Source organism: Cuculus canorus, chromosome 16, assembly GCF_017976375.1.
Source record: "Cuculus canorus isolate bCucCan1 chromosome 16, bCucCan1.pri, whole genome shotgun sequence".
NCBI classification, from domain to species: Eukaryota; Metazoa; Chordata; class Aves; order Cuculiformes; family Cuculidae; genus Cuculus; species Cuculus canorus.
The window spans coordinates 6421419-6445638 of record NC_071416.1 but is presented as its reverse complement, the minus strand read 5'-3'; the positions used below and the strand labels follow the sequence as shown (position 1 = coordinate 6445638).

Here is a 24220-nt window from a genome sequence, read left to right as displayed (position 1 = left end):
GAAAGCCTTAGCCAGCAAGATGAGCATCCTGAGTCACTCTGCTGAGGAGGTGAGGCTGCTTTGCCAAGGAAAGGCTGATGGAGTAACTCTGGAGTAATTCCACAGAATAAAAAAAAAAAATAGAAAAGAATTATTACTTTTTTTAAAAAAACAAATAGCTGGTGCAAGTCTAGCCACCACCAGAAAACAAAATCACACTGCTGTGAGCCCTGAGCACCCACCACTCTGACCACTTGGGCAGCTCCTGGACAAGCAAGGGGGTAAAAGCCCAGTCTGCGTCAGGCATCTGAAGGAACCGTAACCGCAGGCTTGTGCAAAGTGTGCGAAGCAGAGCCCTCCATCCACTCTCCCATGGCCATGATGAGCATCACTCCACTGCAGGCATCAGGAGGAGCGTTGTGCTCAGCCCCAGCCCCTCTGGGAGAGAGCTGTGCCTCATCATCCCTGTGCCAGCCATACCTCGCTGGGGGGCTTGGAAACGAGGCAGAGGTAAACATCTCCAAGATGAACATCTAATACAGGAGAGCAAAGCTTATTCTGCTGACTCATAGATGTGATTTTCATAAAGGAAGAGTGAATTTGTTGAATACTGATTTCATTTTGCCTAGGTCTCCACAGCTACTTTGCAAACCATCTAGGTTATTAATCCTTTTTCTGCTTTATTTTTTTGTCTTTTTTTCCCCCTGCTATAAAACCTTCTACGTTTCACTGAACTTTTAATTAGAAATGCAACAGTGAAAATCTGATTTTCTTTTAATGTATAGCAAAAGCACTATGCTACATAGCAAGGTCTTTGAAAACGTGTCATAGTTTGCCTACCAGCAAGTCTCAGTCTTTTTTTCTAATTGAAAAAGTGCAAATTGAATACAAAAACCTGAAAAAGGAAATAACATTTTTTCCATCATTACTTGACTGCTAATAAAGCACAACATTTCATAGCCCTCTGAGAATAAGGCTAAAGTTGGGACCAACAACAGGAGGAAACTAGTTTTCCATTTTGTCTCATAATTATTTTTCTTGCAGCGATTTGCTCCAGCACTGAGGGTATAAGGATCAAAGAACAACGGTGTTCATGGAAAAGAATAAGATCTTTCATTAGATGAACCAGAACAGATAGAAAAATTAGATAGATTTCCAGTGCTTCATAACCAGACTCTCTTACACAGTCACTAAGACCCGAGACTCCTCGAGCTCTGCAGCACTGCTTAGGTTTGCTTTCAGTCTTTGTTTTCAGAAGTGTAAGAGCTTCTTACAGCTTACTTGACCAAAGGGCAATGGTTAGATCTTTCTAGTTTCAGAGAAGTGCCCGCCCACCCTTTAAACCAGCCAAAATCAGTCTGATTACTCTCGTAGCTTTGCTTTCTCCCAGGGTCCTTTCTTTTCATTTGTAAAAATGAGTGCCCAGAAGAGCAATTTAGAAATACACACGTACACACAAAACACTCATAAAACCCACAAGAAAATAATCCTGTTCATGACATATCATATATATATTCTCCTTAGGTCAAACTCTCACCAAAATCAACATTGGATAAAGTTCGCTTTCTGCCAGTGTGGTGACCCTGTGGCGTAGCTGCTGGAGAGCAAAGAGACGCCACAATATTTTGAACACCGGTGACAAGAGTCACCAGCTCCTTCCTAACTCCATCAGTGTGACAGAGAGAGAGGGAGGAGGAGGGTAAGGTGCCCAGCAGTGTGCTTCTCCCAGCTACCATAGACCTTCCATTGTGTGAACTCAGCAGATATGAATGGAAATCACTGATGAAAAAATGAGACACCAGAGAGCACAGAGCCCTCTCGGTGATCTTAATCACAGTTTAGTGATGTGCGGGGCTTCTACACACATGCACTGCAAGCATGGCTGAAGAAAAATAGCACTCAGTGCTGTTAAAAATGATCTTATTTAACCTTTGAAAATAAAAGCAAAGATTATAAAAGAGGTGACAAGGTTGTTCTGGATATTCTCATTCAAAATTGCTGCCATTTTCCTAGCTCCTCTGGATGTGTGGCTTCAATTAATTAGAATTCAATGACAAATACAGCACTGGGAATGAGAATGGCTTTTGGATTATTTGCTCTAAGCATGAGACAGTCAGCAAAAAATTAACATGGGGCAGCGCAGCAGGGATCAGCCTACCCTGGTGCATGGACACCTCACAGGACTTTAGTATCATCTGAAGAAGGAGCAACCACCACGTTCAGAGCCATTAAAGCAGTGGTGACAGCTCAGCAGCCTGCAGAGCTCTGTCAGACCCCACCAGCAGACCTCAGCAAGGGGGGTGAAACTCAGGTGCTTTCACAACAAGCAGTGCAGAAAGCCCAGAAAATGACTGAATTTGGAGTCCTTCTTTGAAAGAACAATGGCAAAACCACACTGTGGCAAAGCCAGAATTTGAATCAGTAGCTGGTCCTGACACCTGAACTATAAGCAACCCCAAGGGTTGCTTTAAAAAGAGAAACAAAATCACATGATTTGTCAGCAGCTTTTCATTATGAAGAAGCTGAGGTCAACATATTTCTGAACTATTTTTTGAGTGCATATTGGTTAGACTTTAGGTAATTGTCCCTCCTCCATCCCCCATCCCTCTCTTTTTAATAAGTAGAATTTACTAGAGTTGCATAAAAATGAGTAATACATCAGTTTCACTCAGACCCAATCTGAAATGAGTCATTTCTTTCCAGCACATGACCAGGCTATTTTGTCTCTCCTAAGTATCCTGCAGAAAGATAGAGAAAGATGTTACTTTTTTGCCAATAAACAGACTCTGTAAATCATCTGATTCTTTTAAGCGACAATGAGATCACCACCTGAAAAGCTCCATTTGAAATGCACCTTTCCCTGTCATACCCGCATCCCTGCAGCTGTGGTAAGCCCTGGGAAAGGGGCACATACTTCGTTCTCACTCAAATAAACCATGACTATCACTATCACAAGGTGAAAAAGTCTTTGTGACCATGGGAGACCGGAGGAAATAAACAGGATACCATTATTTATAGATCCAAGACTTGATAGTCTGATCACTAGATGCGCCCTCCACTTCAGGCTTTTTGTAACCAGTATTTATCCTTGCCCTCTTCTTGGCATTTATGCCCCTTTCATCTTTCCAGTTCTCTCCATCTCAGATGGACTCTTTAGAAAGGGGGCAGGTTCTGGCTGAGAGTATGAGTTTGGGTAGAAAATGTGGTTACATTGAAATTGCTATTCTCTCTTCCGTAATCTCAGCTTTGCTCTTTGGTTTTTATCCCTTATGTTTGAAACCGAAGAAACATGGTGTAGAGGCCAAGGGTTCCTGATCTTCTCATAAATTAGGCTCAGTTTAAGAAAACCTGGCCAACTAAACCAACAGCTATTGTCTCTCAAAACATACAAACCGTATTTAAAATAAAAATTGCAGCAGAAACAAACCCCCCCAGAGTAAGGTAAAGCCCTTCAATCTTTGTGCCTCACACCTCAGAGCGGAAGAGGGTATTTTGCCATCCACAAGGCAGCATATGCTGTGCAATGCCTGCAGGAACTCAGCAGGGTTAGAGAGCTACTGCCATCACAGGAGCACTACACATTTGCTCCCAGGCTGCAAATCATTGTCTCAACACGGGTGAGGCAGGAGGGATCAGTGCTTTCTTGCTCTGTAGGAACAGCAATGTTTCTGCATCATATTTGCAGGTTATACTGAAATTAGGGTGGATTCACTGAATTTTTTTTTTCTTTGCTAAGTTCACCTCCAACCAGTCCCTCTGGAACTATACGCCAAACTTATAGATGTACAGAAGCGGAAATCAGAGGCAGGATTAATAGTAAAAACCAAACCAGTTATTAACCTATTGACTTTAACACAGCCTGACAGAAACAGGTTATTGCATCCAAAATCTCACCGTAGGGAGAAGTTCCCATACTCCTTTCACATCTTTTATAACTTATCTAGCCTGCTTAAGGTCTGAATTCGCAGAGCATGTTTGAAACTCACAGGTGGATGCTCCCCAGTGTCATCCTTATTGACAGCCCCAATCACTGTCAGCAAACATACCCTGGCAAATAGCCCTGCTACAGCCTAACCTAACCTTGCCCTTCACTGCTATGTAGAAACCAGCCCATAACTTACTGACTACAGAATACATCTTTCTCCTTTCAAAGGAAACCTCTTTACTCGACTAACTGATATAGCCGGAAAAGACAAAATACCTCTCATGCTCCCAAGAGTGTTCTCGAAGTCAGGAATGGGAGGAGGAAATATTTCATTAATGTTGGAATATTAGTTTGTTCATTGGCATTGTATAACTGGCTGCGTTGCCATACTTCCAAATCCATATGCAACTCTTAGCTCTGTTAAAGCAGTAACTGATGTATTGATTAATGCATTTTCTATTTGGGGACAGTGACCCTGCACGTAAATATTCAACAGCATTGACAACAATCAAGCAAAGTATCCACTACATGTAAAAGAAAAAAAAAAACCCAAAAAAAAGAGAAAACCAAAAAAAAAGAGAAAACCCCAAAAACTCTTCTTGCCACTTTGAGGCAGAGACAGGCCCAAGAGGATTTCTTTTCACATCTTTTGTTTTGTTCCACAACATAGGAAGAAATTATCAGTTCACAGAGGACAATCCTGTTACTCTGGATTTACATAAAGGTGACCAAGACCAGAGTGCTGGTAAAAATCTGCAAAAGCTGTTGTTCTGCTTTCACATCTGCAATGCACATCTCCATGACACTTCAACAAAATCAACTCCTACCCACTTAGATCAGTCCACGGAGCCACAAACAGGTGACTTGAAGCTCCTTTTCAAACCCCAAATACGGGAACTTCTCTTGTGTTGTTCAAAGTTTAAGACATCAATACTTAAAACCCATTTTTTTTCTTTATCTTTTCATATGAACTCTATATCACCACCTTCTCCCTTCACAGTCTGAACCAGTTCTTAATCCATCAGCTTCCAGTACCTCAGCCCTAATGATACACAGAAGTCATGCTTCCTATATTTTCTTTGAAATCAATAAGCCTGTGAAGGAAGAGAGGGGGGTTAGGTGGAATATATTTTAAGGCCTTGCGTAACTCAAGACCTGGAGCTATGAGAAAGGACTATGCACTGCGGTACTGATGATCAAATCATGAGTTGGCAAGACTGGGCTTTCATTCAACTGAACCACAAATGCACTTGAAGCAGTGACTTGCTTTTCTCCTGTTGTTTCAGATCAGCCCAGCATCTTCTCTGACATAAAATGAACCAGGTCATTTCTGCTCTTAATCACTAGCAAAGAAAAGAAAGGAAGAAAAGTGAAGATATCACACTCCACATCTTCATCCCACATCATATTCCAGAGGGTACAACTTGATCATAACTTCTCTCACTCTCCCATGACCTTTTGCAATATAATCTGTCCTTACATCCAAGTTATAAAGCAAAGCAGTTCCTTCCACACCTCAAGTGCACACTGCCTATGAGGGCAAGATAAAAGTCATCCAACAATGAACAGAATTTCAGCTTATCTTGAGAAAAATGATATCTCAGCCACAAATGGTGAGGGTGATGCTGTGAATGCAACGTTCCCAAGGTTACAGGGAGATCCACATTAAGGAGAACTCGGACTCTCCACCCCTACACACAAGTGAGGCAAAAGGACTGCTGCCCTTAAATTGTGGATAGTGAGGTTTCACCGCAACCAAAGTGCACAATAGCACTCATCCAAGGGAGCTGCCTCACCCTTTCCAAACTTCAAGCAGCGCTTGTACATTGTGGTTGCACTGGACAACTGCCCCCACACCAGTGTGTATATATGATGCATCCACAATGCAAAAGAAAGCTTAACACGTCTTAAAGCAGGATGACTATGTTAGTAGCTTAGGTTTGAGGCTGCTTTTTATTGAAGCCCATGCAAGAGAGATGCCTACCTGTTTGGGACCATACCTCCTCCTCTATTTTCAGTTACATGGGCACAGCATATGGGTGTAGAAGCTACAGTGACCAGGACCACAGCCTCACTGGGAAGCATGTGGCCTCCCCCAGCCCTAGGAAGTGCAGGCACAGCATTATTCCCAGCCTCTCCCCCTGGGGAAGCAGCCTTCATCACCCATCTTTCCCTCAAAAGGATCATACCTATTTCATTGCACGGCAGAGGGGCAAACCGAGCGGCAGATAACCAGTGGCATTTCAGGTTCCTCTATGTATAATATCAACAGCAATGCCCAAGCTCAGTCTAGATGCAGGTTTAAGCTCTCTTTGTTTGCAGAGGGTATCCAGAGGACAAAGTACATCTTGATCCTCTACCAAGGGCCATCAGACTCACACTCATTACAGAGAAGTAGGGAGACAGGAGAAGGCTACATTTCTTTCCTTTAGACAATACTTCAAAATCCCTGTGCTCAACTACACAAAACACAAATGATGTGGTTGTTTAAACTGATGACCCTGGCAGTGATTTAAAAAGAAACAAAAGAGAGCCAGGAAAACCCAGATTTATCGAGTTGCAGCCTATTTCCAAACAGCATAAAGGAGAAAAACCTGCCGGTACACATGTGTTTTTCGAGCCCCCAAATTTGTCATCTGTACTGGCCTTACATCAAGGGGTATTTCTCCAAGATACTTCCAGGTAAGCGGGAGTACAACCACAACCCTTTTTCATACAAGCCAGACGGCACTAAGGCAGCCAAAGCTATGGACCTGCCCTTCTGTTTGCTCTTAGAAGCAAACATTAAGGTCACTGAGTAGGAGGAACACTGGGCCAGTCCCTCCTCAGGAAACCCCATACGCATTTCCAAATAGCAAATTCCAGATGCATAAAGATTCCGCAAATGAGACAGGCTTGCTCTACTGGCACATGCTTACCTTCCACGTAGCCTTGATCCGTTCGTTTACATCATTAGCCATTTTACTGCATAATCATGCCTTTAAAAAAAGTGCAGTGCCTTGTCCTGATAAGATCACCCTTGGGAAGCCAAAGCACTTCAAATGCAATGGTTGGCATTAAAAAAGGAGAGTTATTGTTACACTTCTTACCCCTACTTAAACTCGATTAGGACATAGATTAAGAGCGCAGAACAGATAGACAACTGCAGAAAGCAGAGAAAATACTGGGGTTTCTTGTCCAAGGCAGAAGAGGGGGAGGGAAACAGGCTGGAGGTGACTGTTCCTTAGCCAGCCTCCGCTAATCGAAGCGAGCCATCCTCATCAATATCACTTTGCTCTGGCAGCTTTACAAGAGAAAAAAAAAAGAAAAAAAAAAGGGAAAAAAAAAAAAGAAAGAAAGAAAATCACACTCCACTTGTGCAACACGCTTTGATTTAATTGCTATTTCTATCACACACTAAAGAGGAAATCCAGGGAACTAGCAGCAACGTGATGAGCTCCATCATCTTTAATGTTTTAAAGAGAAAATTCTTGCAATCGGGGAGCAGGAAGGGGGAAGGCACATCCCCCTCTGACCCACAGGGCACATTCTTTGCTACTCCATCTGCCACCCCCAGCTGCTAAATCCTCAGTCACCAGCACAAGGTGATCTCAGACCGAAGCACGCTGCTAACACATGAAAGGAAAGAACTTTGGCTGGTTGCCTTTTACAAGCCCTGCTCTCCCCACCCCCTTCCTTCCCTTCCTCTCTGACATGTTTAAAGCATCTGAACGTCAAGGTACTGAGATACCACAAAGTGAGTTTCCCTTCCCTATCCTGCTCAGATGGCTCATGTCAACAGCTCCCTTCAGCCCTACTCTCAACCCTGTTTTCCGTGAGGATTTCTCTCCCTCCTCGCTTCCCTCCTGCTCTGGAGCTGCTGCTCTGGAGCTCACATTATTTCCTTTCTTGGAGCCCACAGTCTGGAGCCAGCGAGGTTTGTCTGCTTCCCTGGGTTCAGCTAATAAATTGGGATCAGGGGGTCACACAGCAGGGGACTTGGAAGCCTGAGAGCCTCTGACACCATTTTTATTAGTTTTTACTATACATACCATTTCAGGAGCTGGGATGCCATCCCAGTGGGGCCCTACCCATTGCTTAGTAACTAAGATTTTGTAATCTAAGTTTTGACAAGGTCATTTTTTACCTTGGGAGAGGGTGGGGGAGGGAGAACCCCCACGTACATTAATTACACAAACACTGTGGGGACAATGCAAATAGGAACCCATTTCCCTTCTGCATCAGCGCTAAAGAATGAAAAATTGTTTTACTATAGGGCTATTACAAAGCCAAACAGGCCAGAATAGTCTAAAAGACAGGCTGATACAGCCCCATCCTCTGCTTGCAGACTGGATAGGGGCATTTCAGCCTTTCCCCTGTCTATCGCTAATAAAACATGCCATCAACAGTAGGGACCAAACTTGGAGGTAGCCAGAGCGCCCCGATGCCTCTGCTGCCAGTATAGGGATCACCTTGATCAAGCTAAAATTAAGTAACAAAACCTCCACCAGCTTCAGCATCGCCATGCTGGTTAACTCTCTGTTTGGTTAATCGCTGCTGGCACATAGGGTATAAATTACTTTTTGGCAAGCTCTAGTCCCAGCAGACAGGTGTGAAGAGCCTAAACACCCACTGGCCCTTCAGGTCAATCAGAGGCAGGTTTTTTTTCCTGATATAATGTTTCTTAGGATAACAAGCAAGATGTTTAGAAAGCACGGGGAATGAGGAAATACAGGCACTGAGAGCAAGTGAGCACTGGGACAATTTTGTGAAAGCAGGTACAGACAAAAGCCAAACCAGAGGAAACACTATGGGAACAGCACACTGCCATCCCTGCACAGAAACGGTGCTGGTTGGGAGAAATGAGCTGCCCAACGCAGCCAAAGCAAGAGAAAACAGTCCTTTGTGCCCACAGTCACACCAGATAGTGGAGATAAGAACCTACTTTGCCAAGCTGGGCTTTTCTCAGGCATATAATGCTGCTTTCCTCAGCTGCAGCTTTGCTGTGTTCGATAACCCTGAACATATTTTTCTTTTTCTGTTTTTCCCTAATCTGCTGCCTGCTCTGATAAATTCATTCTGGAAGGAGGAAAAAGGTCCTTTGGTCACTGCTACCTTTCCCTTACCCCTTTCCCCCATCCCAAGCTGTGCGAGGTGTATGCCTCTGATGTGGTTAAAAGCAGGACTGAGATTGAGTAATGCTTTGAGGTCCTTCAGTATGCATTTTGCTGGCTGTCACCTCATCGGACTCCAGCATATGCTTTGAGGTTAAGTCCCAGTGTTTGTGTTTTGGGCCTTTGTTGTGGTTGCTTGATTTGTTCATGATGGCCTTGGCTCTGCCACCCCACAAGCAAATGCAAAATTCACGAAGTGGTGACTCAGTCATTTTATCCACTGGCAGCAGCAGCAGTTGGCAGAGGCTCAAAACAGATCAGAGAACAGGGCAACAAGTGTCTCCAAGATGGACTTCAGACAAACGAGGAAAAATGAAAAACCTGAAAAAGCATGGAGAGAAAAAGCCTGACATTAAATAAAGAGACAGAAAAATAGCTGGGATGTCAAGCATAGACCAAGGAGATCAAAAGTAAATCATCTCTGTGACAGACAAGGAACTATGCTGTGCTTCAGAACAGCAACACTCAAAACATGGCAACTCACTGGCCCATACAGCTTTTTCCATTGGTTAAACTCAGCCTGCACGTCAAAAGAAGTCAAAAGAAGTTGCTTTTGGTTGCCAGCACTGGAAGCTCAAAGCACAACCTCCAGATCAAGCTGTTTTCTTCCTGCTTCAGGCATCAGCCCTAAAAATAAAATGACCCCGGAGGACTCAAAAGCTGGCTTTCTCGTTTGGCTGACAGATTATGAAGCAGGATAGCAAGGCTTGTGCTTGTTCTTCTGCAGTTATATGGCCTCTGTGGGTTTCTCAAATAGCAAAAATATGTCCTCGAACATGAAAAGACAACTTCGTCCTGACCTGGCTTTACATCAGGGTAACGCCTTCATCCCTGAAGGAGAAAAGAGTGATCCTGATATCATATCCTTATACCATATCCTCTCCTATTTCAACTGAAGGCAGTATTTAGTGGACACACAGAGCTGTGAATAACATCAGTGAGTGATTACAGTACCAGGCCACATGTCTGAACTGAAGCTGTGAATTTTCAAATAAAAGCAAGACATTATGAGCTATGATGCACATAAAAAGGACATTTCTACATCGACCATACTTCAGGCTGAACACACAAGAAAGTATCAGATATGAACTTACACGGTGAAGAACTTATAATAAAACATCAAGTATGCAGAGGGAGGAAAGATGGTCTCGTCCTTAAGCACAGCATTAGAGTCACACTGCCTGGGTCCTGCCCTTAGTATGACCCACTGTTGTCCCATGAGACCTCAAGCAAGTCTTGCCTTAGCTATGTAGGACTTGTGAAATCACTACAGACTGTAGTGATTTTTAATTTATTTTTTTCAAACGGTGCACAGCAATTTACATTCAGAGAGCTTTATAACTCATTTCTGTCCGTTTGATCTCCAGCTCCAACTTTTCTGGCAAAACAGCAATTAGAGCACAAGTGCTGAGCAGGCTCTTTGTTGCTGCCGATGCCCTATCAGACTCAGAAAATGATTGTGACTCAGTCACCTAAGCTGCATTCTGTTTATTCATGTGTAAACTGGGAATCATTATAATTGCTTTCTAAGCATTAATTGATTATTCCTCATAGCACTACTAGAGAATTCCTAGAACAGAAAAGAATAAAACCAACAAGAGGAGGAGACGGGAGCAAAACTACAAACTGCTAATAATTCTTAGTTTATTTTTTTTTCTTCTTCTGAGCACTGACATGAGGGAAGTTCTTTCCACTCACGTCCTGACATGCTGTGCCACGGTTTACTCTGTGACTTCAGTCCATCCACCTCAACTTTTCTTTGTTCAAACGCAACGCCATCTCAGAAGTGAAAGGCTGTGTTCCCAGGGGTGACTAGCGGGGCTTTTCCTGACTCCCACGAAGGCAGTGAAGATGTGTCGGCTGGGGCTACAGGCAAGCTGGGCGGGGGCTCTAGATCAGGGAGTGCAGGGATAGGATGAAGGGAAATGGTTTTAAACTGAAAGAGGGGGGAATTGAGGTTAGATATTGAGAAGAAATTTTTTCCCATGAGGGTGGTGAGGCACTGGCACAGGTCACCCAGAGAAGCTGTGGCTGCCCCATCCCTGGAGGTGTTCAAAACCAGGTTAGATGAGGCTTTGAGTAACCTGATCCAGTGGGAGGTGTCCCTGCCCATTACAGGGGGGTTGGATAGAGAGGATCTTTAAGGTCCCTTCCAACCTGAAGCATTCTATGATATCCCTACCTATCTTTGCTTAGTTCAAGAAACCTATCTTTCCCTGTCATAAGGAGGTAAGATGGTCAGATGGATATCAGGAGATGATTTATGAATTTCTAGGTGTGGTTACCTTACTCTACATATTTGTGTATCTCCATCCACCGCTCTCACAAATGCACGTCTTCTTCAGTTGGCTGAAGTCCTTCTATAGCTTTGAACATCTCCCTGCCTGTTAGAGCAAAAGGGTGGAAAGCAATTGTGACCAACATGCTGATTTGTACAAAGAGGAATTAATTCCCTTCCTGAGACTGAACAGATGCGAGTGAAGTATGGATGGATCAGCAACTAAAAGCTCAGAGCAGATAAGGAACCAATTCAGAGTGGCAGTAGGTGTGTTACACGGGCAGATTAGCTTCACTCTCTTAATCATTCCCAGCAACAAAACAACCAAAATAAAATGCAAACTAAAACAAAAGTCGGGGCTGGTTCTCCCTCAGGAAAAAAAAAAATAAACTAACAAAAAACCCAGGAAAAATGTAAGCCAAAAAAAGCAATCTTTGTAAATCACCTATATAGGAAGAAGCAGGTATATACTATAGTTTGGTAATGAAAAGAGTCTCCTTTTCTCTAGCAGAGTATATGCTCAGCTCTTAACAGATACTCCCTTATTGAGTATAGCTTTAGTTTTGGGGTTTATGATGCTAGGCTGAATTTATTTTACTATTATAGTTATTTAGTCACAGGTCAATTAGTCACACAATACCAAGTGCTATCATGGAAGATTAACTAGAAATATGGTCTGCGCATTTTACTCCTAAAAAATCAGTTCTTCTCATTTTAGGTAACAACGCAGAAACATATTGAAAGGACAAAAGGATTACTCAAACACAGTAAAGCAGGGCTAGCTAGTAAAGATTCACAGAGATATTCTCAGCTCTTCATAAGACACTCAAAGAATTGTCCCATCTGAAATACAGAAGTTTCTCATGGCAGAGGGGAAGCTTATTTGGCAAAAATACACAAGTGAAAAATCAGACATTACTGCTAGCAGCTAGCTGAACACTCATTTCTCTCTTTAGAGAATGTTTTAATGGAAAATCTGACTGATCTGGCAGAGGTTGTTCCAAGGTAGTGATACTGAGTCATAAAGCAAAGCCATAGCTACCATACAGCCCGATCCAATGCTCCTGAACTCAATAGGAAAGATCTGGAACAGACCCATACAAATTAAATAAAGTTTGCAGCATGGTTGTCATTAGCTCAGACCCACTGGAGAAGCTGGCAATGAAAAGCTGCTGCTGCTGCTTTCATGAAGACTCTTCACTTGCTGTTATCAGTGTCATTTCTGTCCAAAGATGTTTTGCAAATTGAGACAAGCATCAAACCGAGGAGTCTTCTTTGGACTTTGTTGTTTGAGAAGTGGGAAAAAAATAGTTTCACAGCTGTAGGTTGAGCATGAAATATGTGGCAGGTGACAGAAAGAAGGTCACCACACTGTGAGGGTGTCTCAGTTTGACAGAGTATGGGCTTGGTTTTCTGCTATTTGGTGTGAATTCAGCACTGGTAAAATGGAGTCGGGGGAAGAATGCTCGTCTACTTAAATCCTGGAAAGAGGAGCAGTAGCAGCCATTACTTAATAGGAAAAAATATTCTCCTGATGAAGAAGGGAACAAAATCTATGTAAAGGACAGGAAGTAACAGAAATCAAACATGGAAGCATCAGCCAGGATCAAAGAAAAAAGAAGTTCCAGGAGAGACTGAACATCTCCTGACACAAGGCACATCTCTTGAAGTTAGACATCAACAGAGGGGTAGGGACCAAAAAATGTCAAAGCACAATAAACCACAATTCAGAGGAGAAACAGTGAAGTGATTGTATTTTATAAAAGAAAAGCCTCTCGGGCCTCAGTTTAGATGCAAGACAGGAACAGCAGAGGCAGTAGCAGCTTCTTGTGTTGTAACACTCAGCTTTTTCTTGAAGGATGCCAGAAAGGCAACAGGAACAACCAACCATCATCTACAAACAATGGCATCAGTAAACCCTGCCCTTGATGGATTTCTGCTGGACACTATGGTCAGGAAGACGCTGAATGCAAAGAGAGGAGGGGAAGAAGAAATTATTTAATTACCCATACACCAATGCCAAAAGCCTGGGTAATAAACAAGAGGAAATAGAATTAGTCATTTATGAGCACTAATTTGACCTAGCTGCTATAGCTAAACCTCGTAGAATGATTTGCATGACTGAATGTTTAAATCAATGGTTGTAATCTACTTAGATAGAGCCCATTTCTTAGAATAAAATGAGGAGTGGAAAAAATGGTTTTACCTATAACCAAGTCACTAAAAATTAAGGAAAAAAAAAAGCTATTCTGAATGCTTCCTGCATCATGACCCCGATAAAGCAACAAGATAGTACTATAGCTGACATCCCCTGCTATCATGCTAGAAATCAGGGTGACCAGTATGAAAACTGGTTGTTTATGAACTGTAGGTGAAAAGATTATCTACTAACCTTAAGGACTCCCACGAGAGATCTATGTCACCCCCACTTTGAATTACCAGACATTCCAGCTGTAAACTAGGTGGCAGAGAAGTCACCAGGCTGTGGAAAACCTCTCCAACTCTCTTTTGACAAAGAGAGGAACAAATCACCCAATAAACATTGGTAACAAAAGTACAATTAATCATTACAGGCAATAAGATCAAACTACCTCGACTAGCAATTATGTTATGGGCAATTCAGTTGAGGGAAAAAGTGTCACTGACCAAACATGACTGGGAATTGTTTATGAACATCTTACTAAAAGCCCCAGATGCAACAACCAAATAGTCAAGAGATCAGATGATACGCATCAAGTAAATAAGCTACACTAACAAACTGCAAAACCATGCTAAAATCAAAGAAGAATTATACAGCCAGTAGGATAAAGCATAAAATGGACTAAACTCAAAGTTTATTAGGGATCTTAAAGTGGAATATGTACTTAAAGCTAACATTGAAATGCAAAATTCTTCCACCAGAGGAGGAGATTTTTCAAGGTGATAAACCTAAGCACTTCCTATCTAAGAATTCCTGAGAGGAAAGGAAATGTTTTCACAGCATGCCTTGGAAGAAGGAAGGTTCTAGAAAATCAACTTAGTGTTCTGCCAATATCTTAAAAGACAATGAATAGGTGCATTACTCTCATACTAAGACTGATGAAAACAAACTAACCAAAGGAATAATGTGAACCTCAAAGCATGGAAATGGATAAACCTATAAGCAATCAATATGAGTTTATCAAAACCACAGCCTCCTAAAAATATTTAATTTCTCTGTGATATTATGAATGAAACTAATAAAGTCAATAATTTATAACCTCATTGAAAATCAGTTGTATATGGAATTAACTGTTATACACTGGATCAAAATGCATAGGTCTGTTGTATCCTTTGGCTTTATAATACACGGTACTAACAGGGCTGGAGACAGCAGTGCAGAGGAGGAGCTGACTGCCACCACCAACAAGGGAGTGCCGAGCAAGGCGTCCTGCTTCTTTCTCACAGCACCACCACTACTAAGGCTATTTAAAGGTCTCAGTGTGGACAGATTTTTCAGACATAGTAGGAGCAAGAATGGTTTGGGCTTAACGTGATTTCACAAATCTGGTAAAGCATATGTACTAGCTCAGTTCATTGCCTTCACAATTTCTCCTCCTGAGACATGGACAAACACCCAAGGAACGGCTAAACAAAAATAAGATGCCTTTCACAGGCATTCTCTGAAGCCGATTAGTAACCACGCTGTCTTTTGGTAGATCTCAGTAGTGTCCCACACCCATATCAATACTACATATTTCTGTTTCCTGGTATAAAAAGATCAAGGTTTTTCCTTTGGTTTAAGCCATATCCATTATTTGCTGCCATATCTTGCTTACATGCAAAGCACACTCTGAAGGTAAAACTCTAACAAGCTATAGGGCTGTATCACTGGTATTGAAGATCTTCCAGAAAGCAAACCAAAATTTTTTGTGTAATGACACATGTGTACCTTTGCTGAAAAACATGGAGAGCAAGGAGTGGCAATCGTCATTCACTGACCTCCCAGCAGCCATGATGTGCAATAACCTTGACCTTATTTTTAACCTCTTACATGCCATAGCTTCACGCCAGCCCCGCAGGGTTATCCTAGTTAAAGCTTCAGTGGTTATTCCAAAGTGACAGATGGAGTGTCAAAGCAAACAGCATCTGTCCAAAGGGCCCCAGTAGGTGATGCTTCACAGAGTATCTCCTGAACATCTGCAGTAATTAAATGTTTAAGCTGAACAAAATTTAATTTTCCAGGCTGTGTTGAATCAGGTATAGTTCACTGCAAAAGGGTCCTCGATCTGCTCCGTTCTCCTAGACAATAGCGGTTCTTCTCCACAAGGCCTCTTCACCCTGAACTTCAGAACTGTGGCAAGCTTGTTTGTTCAAAAAAATAGTTTAACAGCTAAATACCCAATTTGGCCTCCAATGACATTGTTTCCCATATCTTAAAGGAGGCAACAATCAGAATTTAAATGCATGCACCTCTTCTCAATTCTTTTACGGAAGGGGTAGGTTATTTTACTGGAGTAGAAGGCTTTTCAGTTTTATTTGCTTCTCGCAGAACTCAGTAATGATACCTTAACAGACCTGGGTTCTCTATGAATCCCAGGCAAGCTGGAAAACATCAAGAGATGTTGTTACCATTGGGAAAAAATATGAAGAAAGTGAGAAGTAGGAAAGGCCTAATAAGTTTCTGCTTATCAAAGTGGGAGACAGTCAACAACCTTACAAAGCCCAGTGCAGGGATACAATACACTCCCTTCCTTCCCATGAAAGGGAGGCAGAGCTTAGGAAGTCATACAGAAGACACAACAGAGACCATTTAATTTTTCGCATGTACACATACCTGGGGTGGGATCTGCCACTCAGTCCTTCCTACATGTAGCATTCCCATCCCAGCAGCTTGAACTGATGTGCCCTGTAGTTCGCTCGACTCTCTCATTTTAAAAGTACAAGAAATATCTCATTTGGGAGAAAAGAGACAAGGATGTTAGGAATTTGAAGAAGAATCTGTGTCCTGTATAAGCCAAAAAAAGTAGTTGTAGAGTCAAGCAAAGCAGTCAAAGTGAAGCCAAGCAGTCAGGAGGCAGACAGGTCTGTTGAGAGGAGATAGCTATTCTCGAAAGAGATGATGGCTGTCAGACTGATATATCAAGCTTTAGTGTAATACTTCTGGACCTTATTGTAGCCACAGTTTCCTGGCTACAGGAAAAACACATTGATATGTCCTTCCCAAGACAGAAAGGGGCAAGAAATGAAATCCCTTTGTGCTGCATGGCAGGTAAACTTTATTACAGAAGGATAATTTTCTCAGTCCCAAATATTTGGTAGCCCTGATAACTCTGAACAGGGAACAGGTCATAAGACAAATGTTCAGCCTTCAGCACATTACTCGGAGTGCAAGGTTCTCCTATGGAGGTTACCATATAGTATTGGGTTATGGTAATATATTACACTGAATTGCTGATAGGGTCTTTACATCCAATGCTTAATTCTCCATAGTTTGTATTATTTTCTTCTATCTATCTAATCTATTGCATTTCTTAGGCAGCTGCCGCTTTGTGATCCATTTTCTATAAGCAGCAAGTTGTTTCTTACACACTGGACACTTGATTTCAAGAATTACCTGACAGCACTGGTTCCTTCCCTCTCATTCTTTTGAGGAACCCAGGAAAGATACACATTTTATGCTATCCTTTGCTAAAAGCTGAGGCTGTTAATCTGGGAATTGCACGTATTACAAAATCCACTTGAGCTTCTGTTTCTTACTCAATGGCTTTTCGTATTACAGCCACAGAGCCAAAGTCTGCAGGTCTCCCCAGAAGAGGGCAATTCGTTGTTGTTTTAGTTGACAAAGTTGACAGTGAGTAGGAAAAGAGCTGAAACAATGGAAATGCTGACCTCATTCTAAATCATGAGTTACATTTAATTGTCTGTTTGTGTATTTTCATTGCTCACTAAACCTAAACTGTTTGCACACCTGGTGGGGCAAATTTGGAGCCAAAAATGTCAGCAGGGGTCATCACTGGAGAATGGGCAGAAGATGAACTAATGCTTGGAGTCAAGATTGGTGTATGCCCACAAGTCACATTTGGATATAATCATCCAAGACCTTCAACTATCCTTGCAAAAGTGTGACCACACTTCAGAGAAGCCAGCAGATTTGCTCTCCCAGATCTGAGCTCTGACTTACTGGGATCCACAATATCATGGCCAGCTCAAGTTTGTCTGACCTCTGAAATTAAAAGCTTTTGAATCTGGACATACTTTGTGTAATTCTGTATTTTAAAAGATTATCAAGATAGACTTCTCCATGTGACAGACCTTGGACCCTCTAACAGAGAAGGCCTAAACCCTCTGATAAAGGTAAATCCTGCACAAAATCCCACTTTGAACAGCCAAAAAAACTGAGGAAGAAAGGAAACAGAAAGAAAACAAAGACTGTGAGGAGGACAAGAAACTCACACGGCAGCTGATATGTGAATGGGGGATGGGAAAAGAGAAGATAAAATAAAGGCCATGCCAAATGACTCTGCTTTCTCCTCTATTTCGTTTGGAGAGAAGATTAGGTTACTACAGTTCAACAGGACTCAGTTTGCTTATTGCTTTGGGCATTAAGAACTTAATGCAAAAGTAATGAAGTTAAAACTGTGGCATAGATAATGGTCATTAGCAGTCTTCTTTCCTTGTCATAAACCTGACCCTTGTTAACTCCTATTTTATCTTTCTACACAAACGATTTTGAGTGGGGCAGGAAGTATTCTCTATTCTGCCCAATTTGGGGAGAAAGGCAGCTAGTGAGTATGCAGTGGTATATCCCAAACTGAAGCCCCTCTCCCCTACACGACATCCGAGACTGCATTAAAAACTAGAGGGAAATACTAGGAAGAAAGAGTAGATTGGAGTCCTCAACAGAAAAAAAATTAAGCTCTATTAGGGATAAAAGCTTCAAGAAGTTGGCTGGGAAAGAGATTTCCTAAGAGGAAGATAGGGAAAAGGCAAGGATTAAAAGATTTTAGCACAAAACAATGCGTACTTAATGCTTAACCCCTTTCATTTCCCTCCTCCACCTACCGTATAATGGAGCTCTTCCCCCATTCATTAATTAAGTTATTCTAGAGTTTATTAACTAAGGGCAAAATTGGCCCCGCAAACCGATCCTTAGTAGCTGTTGCAGCATTTCTGTGCCACTGCCCTGACAAAGGAATCCTGCTACCCACCCCTATCAAGGAACACCTCCCCTGGATGAGAGACATTTGAATAGATTCATATCACAAAATACCTTAATTCTTTATCCAAAACTCAGATTTTCTTTCAGTAGGGACCCAAAAGGAGCATAAATATAGCCAAAAGGAACTCATTTTACCACGGCACGGGGAAAACTCAGGTCTGAAAAGATGCTCAAGTTCATCTGTTCTTACATGCAAGATGATGATTACTAACTTTTTTATAGGTTTGCCCAGTAATACTGGTCAGGCTTTTCTTTCTTAGGAATTATGGGGTGGCAGGAAGAATTCTAATTTAAAGTTACAAACTACGTCATTGTCTCTCTTCAAATGGAGAAGGGTTAAATAGCAACATTGACCTTAAAGATAAATTAATCAGGTTTGAGGGTTTATTGCCAAGTAAATCCAAATATACCAAAAAGGCAGTAATAGAGCCCTCAAGCCAATTGCAAAATTGCATTACCTTCAAAGGAAGGATGATCTGGCCCTCAAAGTGAAAACGCTTCATAATAGTATCAGTCATCACAAGAGTTACACCTATATTTGAATAGCAGCAAGTAGATTAGTCATAGCTTGATGAGCAAACAAAAGATGAATCTTTGGGTTATAGTCCAAAAGAATTATCTGTTTTCCTGTAAATTCACTAGAAGGGAGGAAAGCCACAGATGAAAATCTCAGCTTGGGGTAATTCTGTATTTCACGTTGAAAGGGGGTCTGTACAGGACATTGCTGAATAGACAGATAAACCGGTCAAATTTTAAGGTGTAGAAGCCAATATGACTGCTTGAATCATCTCCCAATCTCCTGTTCAGCTTCTGATCTACTTTATTTACACAGACATATGTGATTTTGTTGCCAGCTGGTGATTTGGCAATAAAATGAAATCTGAGCCTAATGTGCCTAGAAGATTTGTTTGGAAAAAAATAAACCAAAGATAAAAAAAACCAAACTAAGTAGTACTTGTTTATAGAAACATTACGGTACCTTTGATCCTTTCTTCTGTTCTGCTTCAATATGCTTGAGTAAAAAGAAAATACGCTGTAAATTTCAGAGAGCAGCATGGGGGCTCCTATGTTTGTGTTGCAAAGACAGACTGAAGCCTTTAATCAAGACAAACTCCTGTAGGGCAAATTTCCCAATCCAGCATTAGTGTGGTGGTGTTGCTAGGTGGATCCCCATCCAGCCAATCGACAGTTCTTGGAACTTGTCTGACCCATTTGCAGGACAGCCCTGCAAAATCATTTGGGCATGAGAGAAGGTGGAGAGACAAGGAGGTGATACACAAAGAATGACGACATAAACTAATAAACACATAAATATATGGAAAACTAATGCAGGATAATTAAGAATGGCTGTGACACTGAACTAGAAATACTAAAACAGAGATATAAATATCATAGAAAACATAACATCCATATGAAGAATGTTTCACATACACACGACCCTGAATAAAAACACTGAGTCCCTTGACCTTTTCTATACATACACATGTCAGACAAATAAGTACATGCTGCTCTTAAAATCTGATATTCATTATATCTCACATCAAAGCCTAACCGCACATGGACAGATTTTCAGAGAATTTTAGCACGCAATAAGCACAGAAGAGAAAAAAAAGGCATCACAGCTCCCTGTCTTATAAAAGTCCCAATCAGGCAATAATAACTAAAAATAGAGGATACCTCTGTATATGAAATTTCTGTAACAATTGCACTTAAAAATCAGATGTGCAAATGCACCATTAAGGTCTAGTAGGACACCACCTTCATAACGTGGAATTTTTCACTGGGGTTCAGAGTTAATGTCTTCGCAGGAAAAGCAATGGCTTTTCAAATGCTTGTCCAAGTCACAGGATGTATGTGGTACTATGCTATGCTACAAACGAAGTGTGCTGGGAAAAAATACAGTATTTAAATAAGAATATATTTAAAAAATACAGCAGTATTTCCTTTAAAAACCGTTTTCCAGCAGTGAAATATACTTCTTTGAAAGCAAAATCTTGTCCCTTATCTCAAGACAGCTGTGAATATACTCAGTTGATTTTGAATTATCTGTTGACAGATAAATACCTTGAGTTACAAACACTTAAAAACAAGTAACTCCAGAACGGCCAAGGAAAGGCATCGTTTGCCTCTCCAAGGATCCTGTGTGTAACTGACAAAAAGGAAATTAGTTTTTTTTTAAATAGAAGTTAGAAATCATTACCTGACTCCCGAGTTATGGAAAATCAGCAGCTGTACTGTAACCCAGCACCCAGCGTACTCAGGAGCTATGGAAGAACACGTGGAGAAATGTATGCGGTTGGGGTTACTGCAGTAGGAAAGGGTTTAATTTAGCTACCTCCTCACCGTGCAGGACACAATGTGGAGGCTCCAACAGTACATGTCAGGAAATCCCACAGCGACACCCTGATGTACCTATGTGGATATTTCCAAAGTCTTTACAGTTCTATGCTTCTTCTAAGTCAAACCTTTGAACGCACGTGGTGCTCCACAGACAGGTGAACCAAGGTATGTTCTCTCAGTTAACGGGCCACAGTATAGAAGTGGCCGATCGCTATCAGCTTAAGAGTGAGCAGGAATCTGGGCCTTCTCCAGCTATCTAATGACAAGTGGAAGTCATATGCAATTTCCTACAGCTGTCCAAAGAGAGCAGGAGCTGAAAGGGAACTTCCCCATCCACGTGGAGGAGTTTAAAGCCTGCTGAGGACTTCCCTCAGCCAAATGTTTAGCTCCCTGCACTGTAGTGATTTCTGCAGCCTCCTCTGTCTTTGAAACATGAGCAAGTTATTGTTGGCATATGAAGAGGCTGGCAAAGTGTCATCCCATTATTCAGCATATTGAGAAGCAAGATAGTATAATGAAGCATTGTGCAAAGGGTTGCGAAACACAGGCTGAAAGACTGCACATGAAAGCACTGCTGTATTGGAATAGAAATGTTTTTTTCTTGTGGAAGATACCCATCTGCCAAAAAAACTGTTGTATAACTAGTGTTTCATGAGCAGAAGATCCAGAGGCAGATAGAGGCACTGATGCTAGGACCTCATCTACTGTGACACACACATATGAAAAGGTACTTTGGTTTGCCGGAATGATTTGTCTACAGTTGTAATATCTGGTGCAGAAGGTTTTGAAAGAGTTGTTGAATTGAAGAGAGGAGAAAAGCCTGCATCTAATTTAAACTGTACTGTAAATTGGAGATAATCCATTGGAGTCAATGGAGATAACCTGGCACAAAACTATCCTCAGTGCAAGGAGAACCAGAGCCAAAGAGTATTAACCTACAGGGCCTTACTGTGTTTCCCTATCCAGCCCATGGGAAAGACTGCAATACCTCAGGCTACTTCAGCTATTTCCAACATCGAACTGCCTCTTCACCTCTATGGCATTGCCTTTTGTCTGTTATTACCCTTCATCTGCCTTGGGAATGGCTTTCCAGTTCACTAACTGGTTATGGGGAGCTGGTCTCTGCCAGAAGAGCACCCTCACACCCTTCTTCCCAGCCTTTCCTCCTTTCTGGCAAGAAGAAAACATCATTCCCAGCTGAAAGGCTCCAAAGGACCCTTTTCTTCAAAAATTTAAAAAACTACCCAGCCTTTAAGAGGACAACTCAAGAAAGTCTTTTTGTTGAAACACTGATATCCTTAGAAAGCAAAGACTTTTATTCCAGGATTTGTCAGCTTGGCTTAGATTCACGGGCTACTGCTGAAAAATCCAGCAAACATGACTAAGAAAAGCAAGTCCGCACATCCCATAACGCTGTACTAAAAGCACTGCCTCCACAAAAACGGTACAAACACACATCACCAAAAAAAAAATGGAAAGGCATCGGGCTTTCTTTATAACTATTATGTGTGAATTGGTATTATTGGTATTACAGAACCACGAAGCAGGATGCTTCTGTCCTGATCCTGAGGACAGGACCTGCCCCCGCCAGCAGCTGCGCATCATCGGGATTAGGACCAGCAACACATTTGGCTGAAGAGCCACCAGGCTCTCACCAGAAGGCAACAGTGACTGACTCCATCGAGGCTTGCCGTGAGAAGCCAAAGAGAAAAAGCTCTGCAAATTATCAGCCACATCCCTCAGCATCCCTCAGGCAACCAGCCCCCATCCTCTAGTACTTTTAATTTAGATAATTAGTTTCCGTGCCCACATTCCCTCTTTGCTTCAGCTTCCTCCCTGCTTGCTTGCCCAAAGAGTTGTTTTGTTGCTATTTTTCATATATTATTTTCCTTCTATATCTGTCGACTGGCTCAGGTGCCATTAATTCTGTTTAATAAAGACAGAAGACCCAGACAGCAAAGGAGGAAGGGCACGCAGTTGGAAATATCAAACTTTCACCTCACACACCTCAAGTTATGGGAACCGAGAAGTAAAGCAGAAGTTAAGAGCCTCAGCCACTTATATTGGCAAACCAGTCTTTCACAAGCATGCAATTTAGATTTAATAATATGCTTAATGAATGGTAATTAAAAACAAATTGCAATTAAAATACTATTTAATGAGGTTTAACAGTAATGTGATAGATATGTATCTATCACCCCGTTCAACTTCAATAAATATTTTCTTAATAACAAACTGTCATTTAATTAGTATGGGAAAAATGTTGCTGTTAAATCTAAATTAAATTAAAATATACTTAGGGCACTTACCCACTTAATAGTAGTGTTAATGAAAAATATTTAAAAGGCTTTATCTTTCTTTTTTTTTTTAAAGGCTAATGGTTACAAGAATTAAATAAAAGGAATTTGAATGATTGTAAGATATGAAGGCATGATCCAGCCCTACACATAAATACTTCATTGATTTAAGAGCTTCCTAACCCACATCATCTACACTACGGCACATGTAAATGAACAAAACCTGGCTAGAATTTGAAGCTTAAGATTTAACAAATACCACAGTTTACAAAGTCATACTCAAAATTCCCACCGCACCTTTCCTTCTAACCTTTCCATGTCATTTTATGAGCCTGTTATCATAAATATCTGAGCACCTGCCAAAAAATTTAAAGTAGAATAAAAATGTTTTCTTTCTTCCTGCAGATGCAAAGTTTGAATATTTCATAGATCTTTATTTGTTTAGTGGGAGAGGGCAGGAGAAGTGTAGTATTTTGAGCTTAGCATATGTCAACTATTTTGTTTGGAACTGAGGCTTGTGCAACCTTTATTTCTCATCAAAGGTATTTCAGTAGCTTAAGCCCTGATCCTACGTCTCCTGTGCTCCCAAGACTCCTTAGAGCGGCTGATACTTTAATTGCTCCAACACTCATTACAACCTGGACTAAATTCAAATAAAACATTTTATGGTGAAAAATAGCTTTTAGGAGAACACAATTTTTTTTTGTAGAAAACATGGATCTTTAAAACATTTAGTATTTTTGATGAGCTGGTTGGAACCAGAAAGGAATAATTTTGATAAAGCCTATGGAAATGCAAAATAAAATCTGAAGAAATACTTTATAATTCCCCTTTTTATACCTTTCTTTGCTGAGTATTTCAGGACAGAAACTGGGGAAAAAAATTAAACCAGAATGTTTTCCTCACAGATATGACCAAGACTCCTCCTTCTGTACCTTCACAGTACCTACCACAAGGGGTCTGGCTCACCAGGAGGGTGCATCAGTAAGAGAGGTTTACAACATAAATGCAAGTGTTTCCTTAAGGCAAAAAAAAAATGATTCTTCAGTGTTTCACTCTGCAGAAATT

At 41.4% G+C, this 24220-nt stretch overlaps 1 long non-coding RNA gene across 4 annotated transcripts in view; it reads right to left on the bottom strand.

Annotated features, from left to right (window-relative positions):
• LOC128853856 (uncharacterized) overlaps positions 1-24220 on the bottom strand; it is a 119555-nt gene that overhangs the window by 47716 nt on the left and 47619 nt on the right. Inside the window, exon 1 of one of the 4 annotated variants that reach the window (XR_008452661.1) lies at positions 11343-11431. The exons of the other annotated variants lie outside the window; for them this stretch is intronic. This is a non-coding gene — a long non-coding RNA (uncharacterized LOC128853856). Of the gene's footprint in view, positions 1-11342; positions 11432-24220 lie in introns of those variants that run through there. 4 annotated transcript variants of the gene reach the window in all.